Source organism: Grampus griseus, assembly GCF_964374135.1.
Source record: "Grampus griseus genome assembly, chromosome: X".
In the NCBI taxonomy this organism is placed as follows: Eukaryota; Metazoa; Chordata; class Mammalia; order Artiodactyla; family Delphinidae; genus Grampus; species Grampus griseus.
In genome coordinates, this window is record NC_138999.1 from 100764015 (window position 1) to 100784487 (window position 20473).

Sequence of the window (20473 nt, forward strand, 5' to 3'; positions counted from 1 at the left end):
TGAGTGGAATGTCCAGAGTTCCCATGTGCCCGCTTAACACCTCCCCACCCCCTGCACACACACAGTTTCCCATTATTAACATCTTGCGTTAGTATGCTAGATTTGTTATAACTGATGATCCAATATTAATACATCATTATTAACTAAAGTCCATAGACTGCATTAGAGTTCACTCTTGGTGTTTTACATTCTATAGGTTTTGACAAATGTATAGGACATGTGTTCACCATTATAGTGTCATACGGAAGTTCCACCGCTCTAAACATACCCTGTGCTCCACTTATTAATCCCTCTCTTTCCTCAGGCCCTGGCAACCACTGATCTGTTTACTGTCTCCACAGTTTTCCCTTTTCCAGAATGTCATATAGTTGAAATCATATAATATGTAGCCTTTTCAGATTGGCTTCTTTCACTTAGCAATATGCATTTAACTTCCTCTGTCTCTTTTTATGGCATAAGATTTCATTTCTTTCTGCATAAGATTTCATTTCTTTTTATCACTGAATAATATTCCGTTTTATGGATGTACCACAATTTATCCATTTGACCTACTGAAGGACATCTTGGTTGCTTCCAACTTTCGGCAACTATAACTAAAGCTGCTATAAACAGCCACGTGCAGGTTTTCGTGTGGATGTGAATTTTCAACTCCTCTGGGTAAATATCAAAGAGTGTGACTAATGGATCTGAAGGCAGGAGTATGTTTAATTTTCGGAGAAATTGCCAAACTGTCACCAAAGTGAATGTACCATTTTGCATTCCCACCAGCAATGAATGAGGGTTCCTGCTGCTCCACATTCTCACCAGCGTCCAGTGTTGTCGGTGTTTTGGATTTTAGCCATTCTAATAGTAAGTAGTAGTATCTCACTACTGTTTGAGTTTACCATTCCCTGATGACACATGATGTTGGGCATCTTTTCATATGCTTATTTGTCATGTGTCTGTCTTCTTTGGTGAGGTGGTTATGCAGATCTTTGGCCCATTTTTTAATTGTGTTGTTTTCTCGTTATTAAGTTTTAAGAGATTTTTGTGTATTTTAGATATCAATATTTTATATGTGCTTAGCAAAGATTTTCTCTCAATCTGTGCCTTTTCTTCTCATACTCTTAACAGTGCCTTTAGCAGTGCAGAAGTCTTTAATTTTAATGAAGTCCAACGTTTCAAATATTTCTTCAATGGATATAGTGCTTTTGGTATATCTAGAAAATCATCAAACCCGAAGTCCCCTAGATTTTCACCTGTCTTATCTTGTAGGAGTTTCATAGTTCTGCGTTTTACATTTAAGTTGATCATTTGTTTTGAGTTACTTTTTGTGGAAGATGTATGGCCCATGTCTAGATTGGGCAGGGCTGGGTGGGGGGGATGTAGATGTCCAGTTGTTCCAGCACAATTTGTTGAAAAGACATTCCTTTCTCCATTGAATTGCCTTTGCTCCTTTGTCAAAGATCAGTTAATATTTGTGGGGGTGTATTTCTGGGCTCTCTATTCTACCCAACTGATCTATTTGTCTATTCTTTCACCAACACCACACTGTTTTCAGTCCCGTAGCTTTGTAGTAAGTCTTGAAGTTGAGTAGTGTCAGTCCTCCAAATTTTTTCTTCTCCTTATGTACCGTGTTGGCTATTTTGGGTCTTTTGCCTCTCCATATAATCTTTAGCATCAGGTTGTCGACATCCACAAAATAATTTTCTGGAATTCTGGTTGGATTTGCCTTGAACCTGTAGATCAAGTTGGAAAGAACTAACATCTTAACAAGATTGAGTCTTCCTATCCATGTGCATTAAATATCTCTCCATTTATTTAAATCTTCTTTGATTTCATTCATCAGTTTTGTAGTTGTTCACATATAGATCTTATACATATTGTTATATTTATACCTGATGATTTCATTTTCAGTGCCCATGTAAATAGCATTGTGTTTTAAATGCAAATTCCAATAGTTCATTGCTGGTATATAGGAAAGCAATTTGACTTTTGCATTAACCTTGTATCTGGGAACCTTGTTATAACTGTTTATTAGATCCAGGAATTTTTTTTTTTTTTTTTTAGGATTTTCTACATAGACAGTCATCATCTGTGACTGATGACAGGTTTATTCCTTCTTCTCAATATGTATACCTTTTATTTCCTTTTCTTCTATTATCGAATTAGCTAGGCCTTCCAGTACAATATTGAAAAGGAGTGGTTAGTAGGGAAATCCTTGTCTTGTTCCTGATCACAGCAGGAAGCATCTAGTCTCTTGCCAGTAAGTATGATGTTAGCTGTAGGTTTTTTGTAGACGTTCTTTACCAAGTTAAGGAAATTTCTATTTCTAGTTTGCTGAGTTTTTATCATGAACGGATATTAGATTTTGTCAAATGCTTTTTCTACATCTATTAACATGATTACATGATTTTTCTTCTTTAGCCTATTGATGTGATGGATTACATTAACTGTCAGCAACAATTTTAAAACCTAAGGCTTCCCTGGTGGTGCAGTGGTTAAGAATCTGCCTGCCAATGCAGGGGACACTGGTTTGAGCCCTGGTCCCGGAAGATCCCACATGCTGCGAAGCAACTAAGCCCGCGAGCCACAACTACTGAGCCCGCGTGTCACTTCTGAAGCCCATGCGCATAGAGCCCATGTTCAGCCACAAGAGAAGCCACTTCAATGAGAAGCCCGTGCACCGCAACAAAGAGTAGCCCCCACTTGCCGCAACTAGAGAAAGCCCGCACGCAGCAACAAAGACCCAAAGCAGCCAAAAATAAATAAATTAAATAAATAATTTTTTAAGTTATTAAAAAAAATAAAGCCTAGTGCCCCATAATAATGTCATGTTGATAAAATCCTAGTATATCTTTAGGTTGGAATATTAGGCAGCCATTAATCAGGTTCTCAAAAATACTTAATAACGTGAGAATATGTTACTTATAATAAAAATTGAAAGAGTGGGGTACAATCCCCTGGGTGTGTATATAATACAAGCACATACAATGCTCTATATTTTTATACCCACACACACACATATGTATCACCAACAAAAATCACAGAAATTTGAAGATGGCAGTTAATAGACTTTAAAGAGGATTGCTTGTTTACAATATAAGAGCTGAAACAAGAAAGCAGAGTCTCACTTTGTTTAGTCTCACCTGGGAATGTGTGTTGGGTGACTCAAATATTTTGCCACTCTGTGAATGTCCATGAATAACCGTGAAAGAACTGTGAGTGTTGATTTTAGGGTCACAAATTTTCATAAGTAGGGGAATTTGCAAATATGGAACCTGTAAATAAGAATCAACTTCATATAAATGTATAGATACATGTATACATATATAATGATGGTTACAAGTTACATAAAAATGGGAAAGGTAGTGTATGTAATACTGAAAGGAAATACATTAAATTTATAGTAATGTTTATTGCATTTTTGTATTCTTTATTTGCATATTTTGTATTCTTCATACATTTCAGTTTTTCAAATTTTCTTTTTTATGTGGAAAGTTTATCTCAAAGTCAACTACAATGGTGATAAATTTTCCAAACCTAAATGTTTACTGAAAAATAGTTAATTATAGCACTTCTATACTATAAAATACTATTGATTCTTTAAAGATTATATTTAAGAAAAATTTTTGATAAAATAGAATATTTTTACGATATGTTAAGAGAAAAAGCTATAAAATACATATATACATTAGGTTCTCAATCCTATCAAGAAATGGCTACCAGGATATAGGTCAAAATGTTAGCAATATTTCTCCCTGGGGGGTGGAATTTTGAGCAATTGTTACCCTTTTTTCCTTAAACTTTCTACATTTTCTAAACCCTTCAAATGAGCACCACATAGCCCTCTTAAAATAGAAAAATATTATTTACTGTGTCTAGTAAGTAATCGAAATCAGAGATCGAGGTCATTTCTCGGGACCATAAGATGACCCCATAAATGCTAAATTCCTTTCCAAGGAAGCTATCCAGATTCAGGTACATTTTAGGTCTAACATTCTGTTTTCCCACTATTTCTATAATGAACAGGAATGCTTTTATAATAAATCAAAAACAATTAAAAAAAAGAAAATTGTACTGGGAAATGTTACTAAATTGAACTAATCCAGGCAAGCATTTCAAGGTAACATAAATTGGAAGAAGAGATTATCCATCTCTCTATTCTCATGGAAGCCAGCAGGGTAAAGAGGAGAAAAACACATGTAAGTAGAGGTCGCACTCAGAGTCGGAGAAGCTGATGGCAAACGTTTGCTTCCTTAGGCTCCAGTGCTGCCACACATTGACATAAGATTTCTTACAAATAAATATTGGTTTTGAAAGTATGTATACATTTTATTGAAGCACACTGTATATTTGGGTCTGCTGAAAAGGCTGTTTGTAAGGCTATTAAATCACAAAACACATCAAAGACAACACAGCTTCCAAACAGATGTGCAAGCCTTGGTTACGACAAAACCTTTCTCCAACCCAGGAGCGTACTACCTTTTAGACTGGATTTTGTTCAACGGGATAACTTCCTCATTAAGACTTCCTTGTTAAGAAATTTAATTTAATTAAAATTAAAAAAAAGACTTCCTCAGTTACGGCATAGAAACTTTCTTCCAAGTCCCCACATAGACTCACACGCAGAATAAAGAACATGAGTTGACTTGGAACCTCCTGGGCTTCTAAAAGCTGACAGTAAGAAGTAAATAACATAACATGATCTATGGAACCTTCCTTCTGGAGCTAGGTGGATATCTGCTATGAAAATCTTTCAAAACCAATTTTAAGGTGTAAAAAAGATTGAAAATCAAATTATTAAGTGAAATAACATCAACACGTTACTCCGACTGTTACTGTTGGCATCTGTCACACGTTCTGACAATATACCTGTAGAGGAGCTGTCAAGTGCTCTCTCACTTTCAGTGTCATCTCTTGTTTATAAGAAGTGTGATTATAAAGTTAGGTGACTATTTTAATCTAACACTCAATATACCATTTGCCTCATAATAAGTGCCTTCGCCTTCAGAGGAATCACGTTAACCCCTACATCCTCATTTCATTGTTCAAAACCTGCTTCGAACCCCTTTGAGAAACTACTTTCCGACACATGAGAAAGGCCATCTAAACATTTTATAATCCCGTCTTGATTTTCAGACTCCAGTAGGATGGCAAGACACTGCTTCAAAAGGTTTATACCGTTTCTCAGCCCAATTTACCATCTCCCACGCCAGAAAATAATGATTGGCCATTAGTAAGAATATTTAAAATATGCAAACATAAAATCGATAATCTACATCAGTATTTTTCAATATAGGAGAGCCTCCTTAAATTTAAAAAGTCATTTACTAAATGGCGTGTGTGGTGTGATATTTAAATATGTGTGTCTATGTATATTTTTAAGTTTTATTCATATGTTTATTGAAGCTCCTACCATGTGCCAGACGCTGTTTACTGTTTAAACAATAAACAAAACAATATGTCATTATGAAGCTTAGGTCTATTGGAAGAAACAATTAAAAATAAAACATATATACAGATGGTCATGATGTCATATAAAGATAAGCACTGGGAAGAAAAATAAAGCAAGGAAGGGAACAGACAGTATCAAGAGAGGGTGCTATTTGAGATCCAATAGTGGGTGACACGCAGAGGGAAAAACCAGCTGAAGTCCCAGAGGCAGAATCATACTTGGGTTGTTTGAGGAGCAGCAAAGAGGAAGAGTGATACGAGATGAGAACACAGAGGGGCCAGGAGCTAAGGGGGCCTAGTTGGCCATGGAAAGGAGGCTGGATTGATTCAAAGCGTGATGGGAAGTCACTGGAGACTTCTGAGAAAGGGCATGACATGATCTGATGGATGTTAGCTGGAGAATAGATTGTAGACCAGCTAGGAGGTTATTGATATGCCCCAGGCAAGGCATGATGATGGCTTGGGCAAGGGGGGCAAGGTTGAAGGCAGTAAAGACTAACCAGATTTGATGTATTTTTTTGAAGGTAGCACTAATAGAATTGTGTATATGTACTTCAGTACATACGAACAATGTTAACAATAGGTATCTATGAATTTTGGAGTTATAAGTGATCTTCACTTTCTTCTTTGTACCTTTCTATGAGAGTTGATGACTTTTTCCCACTGATTTCAAAAGAAAAAAAAAAACAAATTGGGGGATGAGGCAAGATGCATAATCAAAACCCAGCCACTGAAAGTCAATTAGCAAAAATACAGGGCTGAATATTTGCCGTCATGGGGTAGTTGAGGTAGCTGCTGCTAGAATCACAACTGGGGCTGCCCTGGTGATGGGGTGTGGGCTTTGGGCAGTGAGAGTGGCCAGACCAGGGAAAGCCCAGATCTTGAGACTATGCCTGCTTCCTGAGCTATAGCAGACCCCTGGGGACGAACCCAGCAGTAATTGTAGAAAGGAATACTGCTAAGGGGGTGAAACATTCTGGGAGGCTGGCCATGAACAACAAGCACAGGTTAAAGCCTGCGGCATGAGGAGTATCCAGTGGTAGGCAAGATCTCCTAACAAAAGAGTGGTTCAGCCTTAGATGAACATAGCAGTAGGCAGAGGTCCAAGTAGGCAGGTGGTGGCATAGTGCAATATGGCAGAAACACAAGGAATCAATCTTCACCGAACCCGTGGGAAGTCAGATAACTCTCTGTCCCTAGCCGAGCCACAAATTCCTTGGAAGAGCAATGGTTCCTGGATAGGAGAAAATATAATTTCCTTTATTGACGATCATGACCTACCCTAATGGTTCCATAGGATTTGTTGACCCTTAAAGGCACAAAGAGGCCTGTCTCACTTGCAAGTGGTTATGAGTTTCCCAGAGGGATAAAGAATGGCATTCATTTCAGGTCTTCATGTGTACAGCATGCTCACCAGCAATCTTTCCTCAGTACATCATAAAACACCAACCCAAGCCTACACCATCTATTAGGTCTTACCCTGAAATCTTGATCCTAAGTTCCTTGATAACAGAGGCCTTATTCATCTCCAGATCCTCGGTATGTCTAATGTCTAGTTCATGGTAGGTGTTCCATAAGTACTTGTAGAAAGAAGGAATAAATGAATGAATAAACCTGATATCACCAGAAGAAGTCCTGCTTGGTGACTTTCTGAGGACACTGTATTTATATTATACTCTAACCACGTACTTGTATATAAATTGTACATTCATCTGCATGACCTCATCAGCCCAAACCTCTTGTTTAAATTCTGACTTGGAAAGTAACCTGGAGGAATGTCAACTAATCCAACCAAATTGTTTTCTAAGTTCTTCCTACAATTTTATACACATTGATACTAATCAGCTCGAGCCAATCCCATGCCCAAACGTTTTTCAGGGCAGACCTGAGTCATCTGATCAGTGTGCTTCTAGAAACATAGGACCGGTTTATCCCTCCATCAGCACAGTGTAGCATTTCCTACCTGAAACAAGTGGATGTGATGGGAACTAATGGACATTTCTCCAACGCTGGTGTTATATCAGAAGGTGCACTGACTGGACAGGACATCTGAGACCTAAGTCAGCCCCGGCTCTATCACTACACAGCACCCTGAGCTCAGACACGTCCCTCACCCCCTCTGTGCTATCATTTACCAACTATAAAATGTCTAGGTAGAACCAGGAACCCCATGAAGTCACTTCAGGCTCTAAGGTTAAGGTCCATGAGGGCAGGGACCCAGAGCGTGGCAACTCACGCGTACTCGACAAAACATTCTAGATGTAGGAACAAAAGAGCATCAAAATACAATGAAAACTACAGGCAATGTGTCTCTCCACCAAACAGAAAGGGCCTTCGTGAATGAAACATAAGAGAAAGAGTCAGAACATGTTGAAAATTGAAATGCAAGCCCTTGTAGCTGAAAAGGAATTTCTATGGGGACTCGAGCGCTGTCTATCAAAATTCAGTGACACATCCACTACACAGGAAAAATAGCTCCCTGACCAAAAGGTGTAATGAATTAAGGAGAGGAGTCTTCCCTCAAGCATACGGATGAGCCGCTGCCACGTGATTAGGATGAATAGACCTTGTGTAAAATCAGGTGCTTCCTTGGTAACACGTAGTTAACACTTTCAGACCTGGGGGCACCATATAGTTCACAAGAGTAATATTTTCTTAAATCCTATTAAATGTTCCCTCAGGTGCTTCTATTCCTGTGGAATATTTCAATCAGTGTTCAGTATTTTCAGACTTCTTTATAGTCTTTCCAGTTTCTATCATCTAACCCATTTACTTAAACTTCCTTTCCCTCCCTCCAAACAATATACAGTCAACAACAATAAGCATTTTGATTAATCATCATCATCATCATCAGAATTACTATTATAGCTACAATTCACAGAATATTTATCATGTGTCATATACAATTCTGAGCATTTTAGATACATCATTTTATTGAATGATCATCATGACCCTGTGAATTAGCTTATCACTATCACCATTTGACAGATGAGCAAATGCAGCTCAGGAAGGTTAAATAACTTGCCCAAGGTAGTCATAGCTTACAAGCAGCAGATCTGGGACATAAATCCCAGCCACTCTGATTGCAAAATCCAAGCTCTTAACCATTATGCTAGCTGCTCAATAACACATTGGCGTGGGGCTATTTTTCTTTCCCTAGGTATTCATTGAGTACTAAGTGCTCAGCACTGTGCTACGGATGGGAATCAAATAGTGAACAAGACAGAGCCAGTTCCTCCTCACCGTGCTTATGCTCTAGCAGAAAAGTCAACGAAACAAGTGAGAACAGTGTGATGACTGCTGTGATGGTGGGTGAAGAGGTTGTGGGAGATCACAGAGAAAACATCTCTTTTAAAAGGAGACTCGACACCAAAACTCACCCTTTGATAGGATAAACCTGCCTCGATTTTGTATCTGCATCCACTTCTGCAGGGGCTGAGTTAAGGAGTTAAACTAGTCACACACACTAGTGGATTTCCTTAAGCTGTCATTTTCATCGCATAATGAACATTTGCCTGCCCCTTAGGACGACGCTCGACCCTACCCTCTTGCTAGACAGTTCCTACAACATATAATTTATGAAACGGGGTCTTTGGTCACTATTTCCTCTCTTTGAGAATCCTAGTAACCACATCTACATAACACCTGTGAAATATGCATGAAAACTTGAACGCATTTATTCTCTAAATTATCAAACCAAATTTCATAAATGTTATCAAAATCATAGGAATCGTCAAAAAGACAAGGGCAATATAGGTAGATGATTGTCTTTGATAATATCTGAAGATCCACTTTAATGGCAAAAGTCCCTTTCCAACTCCGTCTAGAGGTCTGAAATGCACACTTCCATTCACATGCATGGAGTTATTTGGCTACCTGGCCCTTGGACCTTAAGGGTCAGAATCTACCTTGGAATCTTAATAAAAATTATAATTATGGCTTCAATTCTTAAACACAATGTGTGTCGGCATTGTGCAATGTGCTTCACAAGAATTACCTTATTTACTCCTCACACTTAAGAATTATCATTCCCATTTTGCAGATGAGAAAACTGAAGCTTGGAGAGATTAGATACCTTACCCAGGAATCTGGATCTAAGTCCAATAAGTCAGAATACAGAGCCCAGGGTCTTAACGAAATAAAGACATTGGCAAGGACTTAGCACTCGGCCTGCACTTGGTAATTTGCTGAGGATCATAAACTTCAGAGGAGTTGGCGTTTTGTACACAAAGAAGACTAGACACATAATTGAAAACCTGCTTCAAGATGCGTAAAAGGCAAACTTCAAACTATTTCTCTCTCCTTTCTCTTTTGGTTCATTCCCTTGTAATCCTCATCATAACCCTTCTGGTCCCAACTCTGTGATCCATGCTGTTTTCCCAAGATCCTCTTTCTCACTGATGCCCCACTTTCCGGGGCTGTCGCTGTGATCCAACACCACCCCCACTTATTTAAATAAGGTTGCAAACCCCTAACAAAACACAAAATTCCTCTCAAGAAGAAAATAGAAAATCAGAGGGCAAGTGCTGGGAAATACTAGTACCACCATCTCCTTCCCACCAAACCTTCCTTACGGAATTAGATATTTTTTTTTAATTTTTTGAAGTTTTATTCATTTATGTTTTAATTGAAGTCTAGTTGATTTACCATGTTGTATTCGTTTCTGCTGTACAGCAAAGTGACTCAGTTATACATATGTATACATTTTTTTCATATTCTTTTCCATTATGGTTTATCACAGGATACTCAATATAGTTCCCTGGGCTATAGAGCAGGACCTTGTTGTTTTCCCATTCTATATATAATAGTTTGCAACACAATGAGATTCTTTACCCTAAGGGTGCTATTTGGAATACATAAATGTGTATTTATGACAGCCTGCATTTGGGGGGTGAGGTGGTAAATTACATAGCTTTTATCAGATTCAAAAAGGAATCTGTGACATGAAGAGAAAAGCATCTTCTTAAAGGAACGTTTGAATCTTTTCTAGAAATCTGGAGAATTCTTGTCATGTGTGCAGCATCACCCTATTACATCTTCTGCTTCGGTCACAACCAACATTCTGGTCCAACTCCAAAAGCACTCCCCATTCACCCCCCCAACCCTGAGATGGCCCTTTTTCTGACTCTTGTCTTGTCTACTTCCCCTGCCAGAACTCGCTGATAACTCCCCCTACTGTGGTAATCAAAGGGACAGAGGCAAAGGGCTGAATTCACAATCCTCCAGCCCCACGTGGCAGGCCAGCTGCAGTCTGGGCAGACCTATTACAGTACAAGCTGTGTTATCTGGCATTTCCTCAACAGGAAAGAACTAGAAACCAGCATTTCTAAAATGCCCTAGTACAGATCTCCAATCTAGTAACTGAAATGGATGCCACTGAAATGCACCCACAGTGACACAACACTTTGAAAGACGCCTGATCAAAATGCAAAGCTAAAAGTTGTCTCTGAGCTAGGCAGCTTCAACCCAGCAGGCAGAACAAAATCCATCCCCTCACATTTTGTACAGATACAAACAAAAGAAAAAGAGGATTGAGGTAGTTGCAAGACCTTGAAAAGTACTACTTCACAGCGATTACGATGGCAATGCAGAAATACAGAAACGCGTAACAGCGAATGTTAAGTGAAAAAACAGGGCATAAGATCCTTATGATCACAACCATAAAAAATGCATATACATGTGGGAAAGAGTGAGAAAGGGTTTACGAGGATAAAACTGTTCTTTTTCTTATTCTTTTTTTTGCTACTTGTCAGCCAGTTTCTTTTTTTATTGAACATACTTGATCTATAATATTTTGTATATTTAAGATACACAACATGTTAATTTGCTACATTTCTATATTGTAATATGATTGCCACTGTAGTGGTATTTAGCACCCCTATCACATTATGTAATTGTCCTTTCTTTTTAGGGGTTGGAATAATTAAGTTCTACTCCCTTAGCAAGTTTGATAATTATGCTCCAATACTGTTTTTCATATTCACGACAATGTTTTCATATTCACTACACGTGGCTCTCTAAGGCTTCTTTAATACTGGTTGCAAGTTTACCCTTAAACAACATCTGTCCTGTGTCCCCAGCCCCTGGTAACCACCAATTTACACTGCTTTTATGAGTTTGGCTTTTTTCAATTCCACACATAAAACTATTCTTAATTTTAAGGTGCTGGGATTCCGGAGGAATTTTTCCCTTTTTCAAATTTACATGTCATTAGTGCAGTATATTTACTATTTACAGGAGGGAAGGGAGTACTATGCCCTACTAAAAAAGAAGTAGTAAAAGTGCTTGGTAAAGTCATCAAGCTCAGAGAAGAGGTTTATAGAAAAGTATGGCCAGAGGAGATTGGTTCAAGATGGCAGAGCAGAAGAACGTGCTCTCACTCCCTCTTGTGAGAACACCAGAATCACAACTAACTGCTGAACAATCATCGACAGGAAGACACTGGAGCTCACCAAAACAGATACGCCACATCAAAAGACAAAGGAGAAACCACAATGAGACGGTAGGAGGGGTGCAATCACAATAAAATCAAATCCCATAACTGCTGGGTGGGTGACTCACAAACTGGAGAGCACTTATACCACAGAAGTCCACCCACTGGAGTGAAGGTTCTGAGCCCCACATCAGGCTTCCCAACCTGGGGGTCCGGCAATGGGAGGAGGAATTCCTAGAAAATCAGACTTTGAAGGCTAGCGGGATTTGATTGAAGGACTCCGACAGGACTGGGGGAAACAGAGACTCACGCAGCTCAATATCAAAAAATCAACCAACCCAATCCAAAACTGGGCAGAAGACCTAAATAGACATTTCTCCAAAGAAGACATACAGATGGCCAAGAAGCACATGAAAAGCTGCTCAACATCACTAATTATTAGAGAAATGCAAATCAAAACTACAGTGAGGTATCACCTCACACCAGTTAGAATGGGCATCATCAGAAAATCTACAAACAATTGCTAGAGAGGGTGTGGAGAAAAGGGAACCCTTTTGCACTGTTGGTGGGAATGTAAACTGATACTGCCACTATGGAGAACAGTATGGATGTTCCTTTAAAAACTAAAAATAGAACTACCATACGACCCAGCAATCCCACTACTGGTCATATACCCAGAGAAAACCATAATTCAAAGACACATGCACCCCAATGTTCATTGAGGCACCATTTACAACAGCCAGGTCATGGAAGCAACCTAAATGCCCATTGACAGACGAATGGATAAAGAAGATGTGGTACATATATACAATGGAATATTACTCAGCCATAAAAAGGAACGAAATAGAGTCATTTGTTGATACGTGGATGGATCTAGAGACTGTCATACAGAGTGAAGTAAGTCAAAAAGAGAAAAACAAATATCGTATATTAACACATGTATGTGGAACCTAGAAAAATGGTACAGAGGTACTGGTTAGCAGGGCAGAAATTAAGACACAGATGTAGAGAACAAACATATGGACACCAAGAGGGGAAAGCGGCGGGGGTGGGGGTGGGGGTGTGCTGAATTGAGGGCTTGGGATTGACATGTATACACTGATGTGTATAAAATCGATGACTAATAAAAACCTGCTGTATAAAAAAATAAATAAAAGAAAAAGAAAAGTATGGCCAAAGTTGCTTCTAAATCATTAAGCTGACTGTATCTAAAGACTAAATCTATTTTCTTCCTATCAAAACTGCAGCACTTAAAAAATTGAAAGCACAGAAGTAAAAAGAAGTTTGCCAAGTTCTCGGGAAATGTAACCCAATTAAAAGTATTCATGTGACTCAAACTATATGCTTAGGGGCTTCCCTGGTGGCGCAGTGGTTGAGAGTCCGCCTGCCGATGCAGGGGACACGGGTTCGTGCCCCGGTCCGGGAAAATCCCACATGCCGCGGAGCGGCTGGGCCCGTGAGCCACGGCCGCTGAGCCTGCGCGTCCGGAGCCTGTGCTCTGCAACGGGAGAGGCCACAACAGTGAGAGGCCCGCGTACCGCGAAAAAACCCAAAAAACAAAAAACTATATGCTTAGCTGTGGGAAATGACAGAGAAATAGATTTAAGTGTCAATATTTGCCGACCCACCGCCCACCCCCTCCAGGACCCATCTTGGGTGTCTCCCTGGTTACTGCCTCCCTCCAGACTCCCTTCCGGTGCTGCATTGGTTTTGCCTTCCTATCTCTGCCTCTTGAAACCTGCTGCGACCACAGCATCAACCTGCCATTTGCAACATGGCAATTCTTTCGCAAATTCAAGTAGCAATCAGTGGGATTTTTTTTTTTTTTTTTTTACAACTTAGCGACAACCACATCCCCACACTCATTCTGCCTATTTTATTAGCCTTCCGGCTCAGTGCCAGGCGCAGCGGAAACAGAATCTATTGCTTAGCAGGTGTAGGGTATCAAAGTCCAATGCTTTCACCCTCTGTATTTCCCACTAGGCTCTATGCATGCACTTCAGGTCCTGACCAAGAGGTTGCCCTGGCTTATTTATGGTCAAGGCTCTGCATAGGCAAGAGGAATGAGCCTCAGGCTGCAATCTACTCATGGTTTTTCACGTGGGCAATATAACAAGATAACTATTGTACTTTGTTATAGTAACAAACTCCAGGGAATATACCCAGTGGTAACTTTTGAGCAACGTTTCAATAAATATACATGTTTCATGTAGGCCATGATGGATATCACTCTGACATTAGTAAACCAACTATTCTTGAATCTTCGTCATTTGATATTCACTTTCTCTGACCTTCAACTACCTCACCTGTAAAAATAGAAATGCTGTTACCTGTCCCAAAGGAAGTACATGGAATCAGATGATGCGGTCCCTTCCAGCCCTGAAGCATAAGACAGAACATGACGAGGTTTGAAGACAGTTCTCTCTCACCTGATGACTGGGGTTATCTTCTGATGCATTTCCTGCCATCCACACCCTGCAGGTCTCCTTTTAAACTGCTCTCTGAGTTTATTTTTCTAATGCAGACCTGATTCTGTCTGTCTCCTGATTAAAACCCCTGATGGGTAGCTACAGCCAGCTACATTTGGATAGAATAAAATTTAAACCCCTCAGCACGGCAAACCTATGCGTCAGGCATGACTTTCAACAGTCTTCATTCTCAGGTCTGTAAAAACGTAAAATTGTTGTTTTATAACACAGCGGCATCACCATTTTGAGGCCACATTCCATCAGAAAGCAGAAAACTCAATTTAGCCAATTTCAGGCAAGTTTAATTACTTATGGATTTTTCTCAGCCATTGTAGGTTTAAACACAATTCAGGATTTTCCCTCTCTATGCTCCTCCACATTGTTCTAAGATTGATCTTATTCCAAGGGGCTCACATATCTTGGTGACATGGGACCCAAAAGGACGTGAGCTACATGGTATATAGCCCTCTTGTATCAAACACTGGCCTCTGCAGGGTGTACAAGCCTATTCAAGTTCTCGACTGTCATCCCCCCTCTACGCTAGCATCTGCTGACTTAGACATCTTTCCATCTGGCCTCGAGGCATGTGGTTCATGCCTCTTTCCTCCTCGGTGTCCCTGCACCGTGACTGACAGGCCCCTCCAGGTCTGCAGGCTCTCAGTGGCCTGTAGGAAAACCTCCAGCTGCTTCCCGCCCCAGGTCCTATTTTTAAACACTTGCTCTGCATCTTAAACCATTTGTTTAGTGTCTGTCTCCCGACTCCGAGCAGAGGGATAAGAGAAGGGATCGTGTCTTTTTTAATTCACCAATACGCTGTATATCCTTTTGTGCTGTGCTCAAAAACTGGTTGCTGAATGAATAAAAGCTGCTTCACAACCTGCCTCACTCTGACCCTTCTGGCTTCACGTATATACATACACACACGCGTGTACATGCACATGCACACGTACACGTAAGGATGCTGTGGAATTACATAATACGGAATAGTAACTTAATCTGAGTTTGTCAGGGCTGAGCTATCTAAAGAAATAATGTTTTAAGTCCTGTAAATATGGCCCAATATGCCAACCCCTATCCCTTCTGCCTTCCAAACAAACTCATATATGTGTTAATACATAGGTAAACACAGATACTTCACAGCAGTACTTTCAAAATGTCTTTAAAGTCCTAGGATACTTCAGAAGTGCCCCCAGGGGAAACTATGAGAAATGAAGGGGCCTTTAAGAGGCAGAGTCTGGGTTCCTGGTGGGCAGTATAATGGTCCCCAAAGATGCCCACATTCGAATTCTCAGAACCCAAGAATATGTTTCCTTACATGGTCAAAAGGACTTTGCAGATGTAAGATTAAGGTTAAAGACCTTGAGATAAACAGTTTATCCTGAATTTTCCAGGAGGGCTCAATCAAAACACAGGTGCCTTAAAAGTGTAGACGCTATCCCCAGCTATGCGGTCAGAGAGAAACGTTAAGAAGGGGCCTAAGAGACGGGATGCTGCCAGCTTGGAAGATCAAGCAAGGGGGCCATGAACTGAGGAAGGTGGGCAGCTTCTAGAATCTGGAAAAGGCAAGGAACCAGGTTCTCCCTCAGAGCCTCCAGAAAGGAACACAGCCCTGCTGACCGCTGGATTTTGGTCCAGTGACCTTCAGAGCTTGAGATCCTAAAGTGGAGTTGCTTTAAGCCACCAGACTTTGTGGTCTTTTACGACGGCAGCCATAGAAAGAACTACTCCAATTTCCCTGTTATTGACTCGCTCTGGGGCTTCAAAGAGAGCTGCTCCACCCTGATCCAGCCCCCAGAGTACTGCGGCCCTGCAGGCAAGTTCACTCGAGGTCACGGTTCCAAGGTGACCCGCCTCGTTCCCGCAAACATGTCTCTTGCTGTTGCCTCCATCTAGACCCCCCTAGCCCGGGCCCGACATGTTCACCCAGCATTCGCTCAGTTATCCTTCAAGGATGCCGCCCTTTCTCTGTCTCTGATGTCCCTCCCCTACTCTACTCCAGGCAGAATCAATTTTTCCTTCCTCTCGGCTTCCATTATGCTTCATATGTGCTTTTCTTACTGAACTTATTATAAACTGGCAAATCGTCAGGGCCAAGGACCATCTCTCACCCACGTCTCTTTGATCAAGCATCTAGTGGCATATTTGATACATATAGACATTCTTCTGACAACTGTGTCTAAGTGAGCGTCTGCTTACTGTATTTTCACAGTCCCTGTGTATTTCTTTCATAGCACTTAATGACTTCTAATTTTGTATTTATTTCTCTATTTACTCTGTCTTCCCCACTAAACTAAGTTTGATGAGGACATGCCAGCCCTGTTTACCATGGTATGTGGAGCATCTACCAAAGTGTGGGCTCTCAAGAAGTATTGGGGGTATAAATCGCGAACTGTGTGTTTATTTCATTTAATTCACGTCTGGGAGGATGGGATCCATTGGCAAGGTTAACCGTAAGCATGGCTGTTGGGAAGTGCAGAGAGAGTCTCAGCACAGGGACCCAGAGGTCCTGTGGGCTGCCCTCTCTTGAACCCACAGGACCCAATCCCACTGTTGCTAATAGGAACAGCCAGGCCTCCTCCCACTGAAGCAGTTGCTCACTCCTGAGAGTGAATAAATGGAGTCCTGGCATCCAGCTCTGAAAGGTTGCCAACCTCCAATACATCTTGTCACTGTGTACTGGAGACGTTTACTTGAGAATAATTAGTAGCCCTTCTGTGCATCAAAAGTGACCATATCTGTAGCATCTCTATTGAGATCGATGACTTTGTTTTCCAAAACTCTTCAGAGAAGACGGTTTCCATTTCAGTGGTACAATTGGGATGCTGAGCGCACATCTACACTGCATGTCGGGTGATTGCCAATGAAGTAGAGGTTGGTCCGGTAACTAATGGGTTGCCACAGATAAAGTGTTCACATCCACTAATAAGGAAATTCCAGTCAGAAATGTGCTGCCTTTGAAGCTGTTTCATGATGCAAACACACCTAAGGGGAGAATGTGTTTTAGGCAGATAGCTATTCTGAGTTTGTTTTTCCTCAACGAAGGCCAGCCACACAAAGAGGCAAGATGCGTAGCAACTGAAGACACGTCCTCAAAGATCTCTCTCCCACTGTTGGTACCAGTTGCAAGTTCACTATTTAACCATCATTCCCCTAGCTTACAGTGAGCGTCACCCTCTCCTATTAATATTCAAAAATGTGGGAAAGGAGGCACTAATCCCTAACTGTGAACAAGGGACTATGATTCCGGAGCTGGAACAGACTTTATACGGAAGGAAAAGAAAACATAAGCGAGTCAGGAACATGTGTGGGCTTTTGTACGTTGTAGGGGTGGGGATGAGTCCGAGTTATGCACAACAGCCAAAGAAAGGAAGCAAGTGCGAGTGTGGCAGGGACGGGGAGAGTGCAGTGGGGATGGGGCATTGCTGCAGGTTAATTTGCCTCATCTGAACTGGCCCTAGCAACAGCCAGGCTTGGACACTTCCTCTCGTGTATATGTTTGTCACACGGCCAGTGTCTTCTCTGGGAAAAAGGCAAATTTCTTCCTGAAATGGGCCTCCCATGCTTGACAGGGCTTAGGCCAAGGTCAGCACTCAGACAAGTTGTAAAGGTGATCATGTGTTCTTTGGTTTCCCCAGCAGCACTTTCCTGGGCCCTCTGTCCTACACGGGGCTCTGTGTCCTCCCCTTACTTGAACTCTTAAATAAGGATTTCAAGGCTCTAAAAGCAGTCATCTACTTGGTTTTATATCTGATTATAGAATTAAATAACTTGATGCCTATTAAAGTGATATAAGGCACTGGAGAACAGGTGGGAGGGGAACTGGGGATCGCAAGAAGGATTCAGATAGATAGAAAGCTTGCCCCAAATTCCTGATATTAGGCAATCACCTTAATCTAGTGTTCAATCTTAGCATCACTAATGATGGGACAATTTCCTAATTAATGTGATGCAACACAGAGTACCTGACGTTGCCTATGGTATAATCTTGTCAAAAATGTTTGACTGGAATCTAAGCAAGACTTTATGTCCAATTTTCAGTTTAAGAGATGAGGGAGACAGAGAGATCAGCTAAACAGCACCTCAAGGAAGTCTAGGAAACAACAGGCCTGGTCTCTTCAGAAAGTTTTTGTAATGGAAAAAGGAACTGTTCTAGATTAAAAGACACTTAATTATAACAATCAGTTGCAACACATGGTCCTAGATTGAATCCTGGTTTGACCACAGGTGGTAAACAGCATTTTAGGAACCATTGAAGACACCTGAATATGCACTGGGTATTAAATAATATTAAAGAATTGTTAGATTTTTTTAGGTATGCTGATGTAATTTTTACTCTGAAGGAAAAAATATTTTTTAGAGATGCATACCAAAATATTTATGGTCTCATAGTGTCTACAATGTACTTCATCATAAAACAAAATCATGAACTTACACCATACTAATTATTCTATCTGTACTCAAAGTCAATAAGAAAGGTAAAAAAAATTTAATCAGATATTTCCAATATAGACAAGGGATAATGACTTCAGCTTTGCTATGCAAACAGCCCTTAGCACACTCCTAAAATACACTGAAGGAAATAAGGGTAGGATAATGGTTTTGAAGCAGTTTGCAAGAAACATTCTACCATTTGTATTTCTCTGCAGATATTCTATATCGTGAAAAATGGGGCACTCTGTTTATCTAATAGTAGTTTAACTAGACCAGTGGTGTGTTCAGCTATACTGACAATCAATAGAACTAAAAGGACAGAATCTTAAAACTCAGAGTCCATGAGCAACTACTTAAAGAAGGTTTCTTCTGAAAACAAAAAGCAGAAAGATTGACGGTCAATGCTACTAAAGCACAAAGGGCCAATCAGAAATAAGCTGGTAAAACTCACTGGAGGCTGAATGGTGTAAATGTTAAGGTTACAGGCTCCAGAGCCTACCAGCGAGTGTTTGAATCTCAGTTCTACCACCTCTGAGCTGTAAACTAATAAGTGTACTTGCCCCATAGGGTCACTGCGTGCATTAAATGAGATAATGCATACCAAGTGTTTAGCATAGTGCCTGGTACATAGTCAGCACTCAACAGACGGAAGCCATTTTTTCTCTTATCTCTAAGTCAATGGCTTTTGGTCACTGGTTCATGAAGGGTTTTGGGGAGTCCATGATTCCCATAAAATTGGGTGTAAAATTTGGGGATTTTCATTTTCTGGAAAGACGGTACTAAGTTGTTATCAAATTCTAAGAGGTCTACGACCACCCCAAAAGTGTAAGACTCACTGCTCAAGAGGCATTTTCTTAATCAATTCCAGATATGGGATATGACTATTGATTACGGAGACCGCCATAAATTATATGTATCCTGTCCAAACGTAGGCACCTCTCCCAACAGCATGGGCTTTTACTGAGCATCTGCAAGCAAGAGAAAACAAAGAGACCGATGAAAGGCCAGAGAGGCCTGTTCTTGGGAGCAGGGCCAGAATGACTGTGCACAAAGGGCAGTGACATCTTCTTTTCCTGTCTAATCCTTGTTGGCTCTGGAAAGGGTGGCCCTGATTACTGCCTTTTTATAGCATTTTTAAAGGTCAGCTTATGTAATGGAGGTACTATGGCCTAGCTAGGACATTAGAGAGCCCACCTTTGGCAAGGAAAATAGCATAATACTTCTCTGGAATTCACACATTACCCAGAAGCCTTTGGCTTCCTGAACATCTTACTAAAAATTTTAAGTCTCTTGGCAGTAATTTTCAAGCAGCACAATTTTAATCTGGCCCTGCTTCTGTAGCGCTGCTAATAAAATCTCCTCCAGGCAAATCCCTGCAGAGGCTGAAAATTTGTCCGAAGAAGACATGCCTATAATCAACGATTAATCCTATTGACCATGATTAACACTTCCATACGCCAGCCTATCAGCTCTGAATGCTATGTCATGATTCCACGTGTCCCAACGTATCCCTCACAGGATTACAGGCTCTTTCAAATCTCCTTTCGGAAGGAGCTTTAAGAATCTGACATATAGGTCACATCCACTTTAAAGATATTACATTTCTCCTCTCAGCCAGAGCTTTTTCATCTATGTGATTCTACTTTCTATTTGCAATGGCCCAGTTTCATATAATTCCATGCGGACACACACATAGAAACTTAGC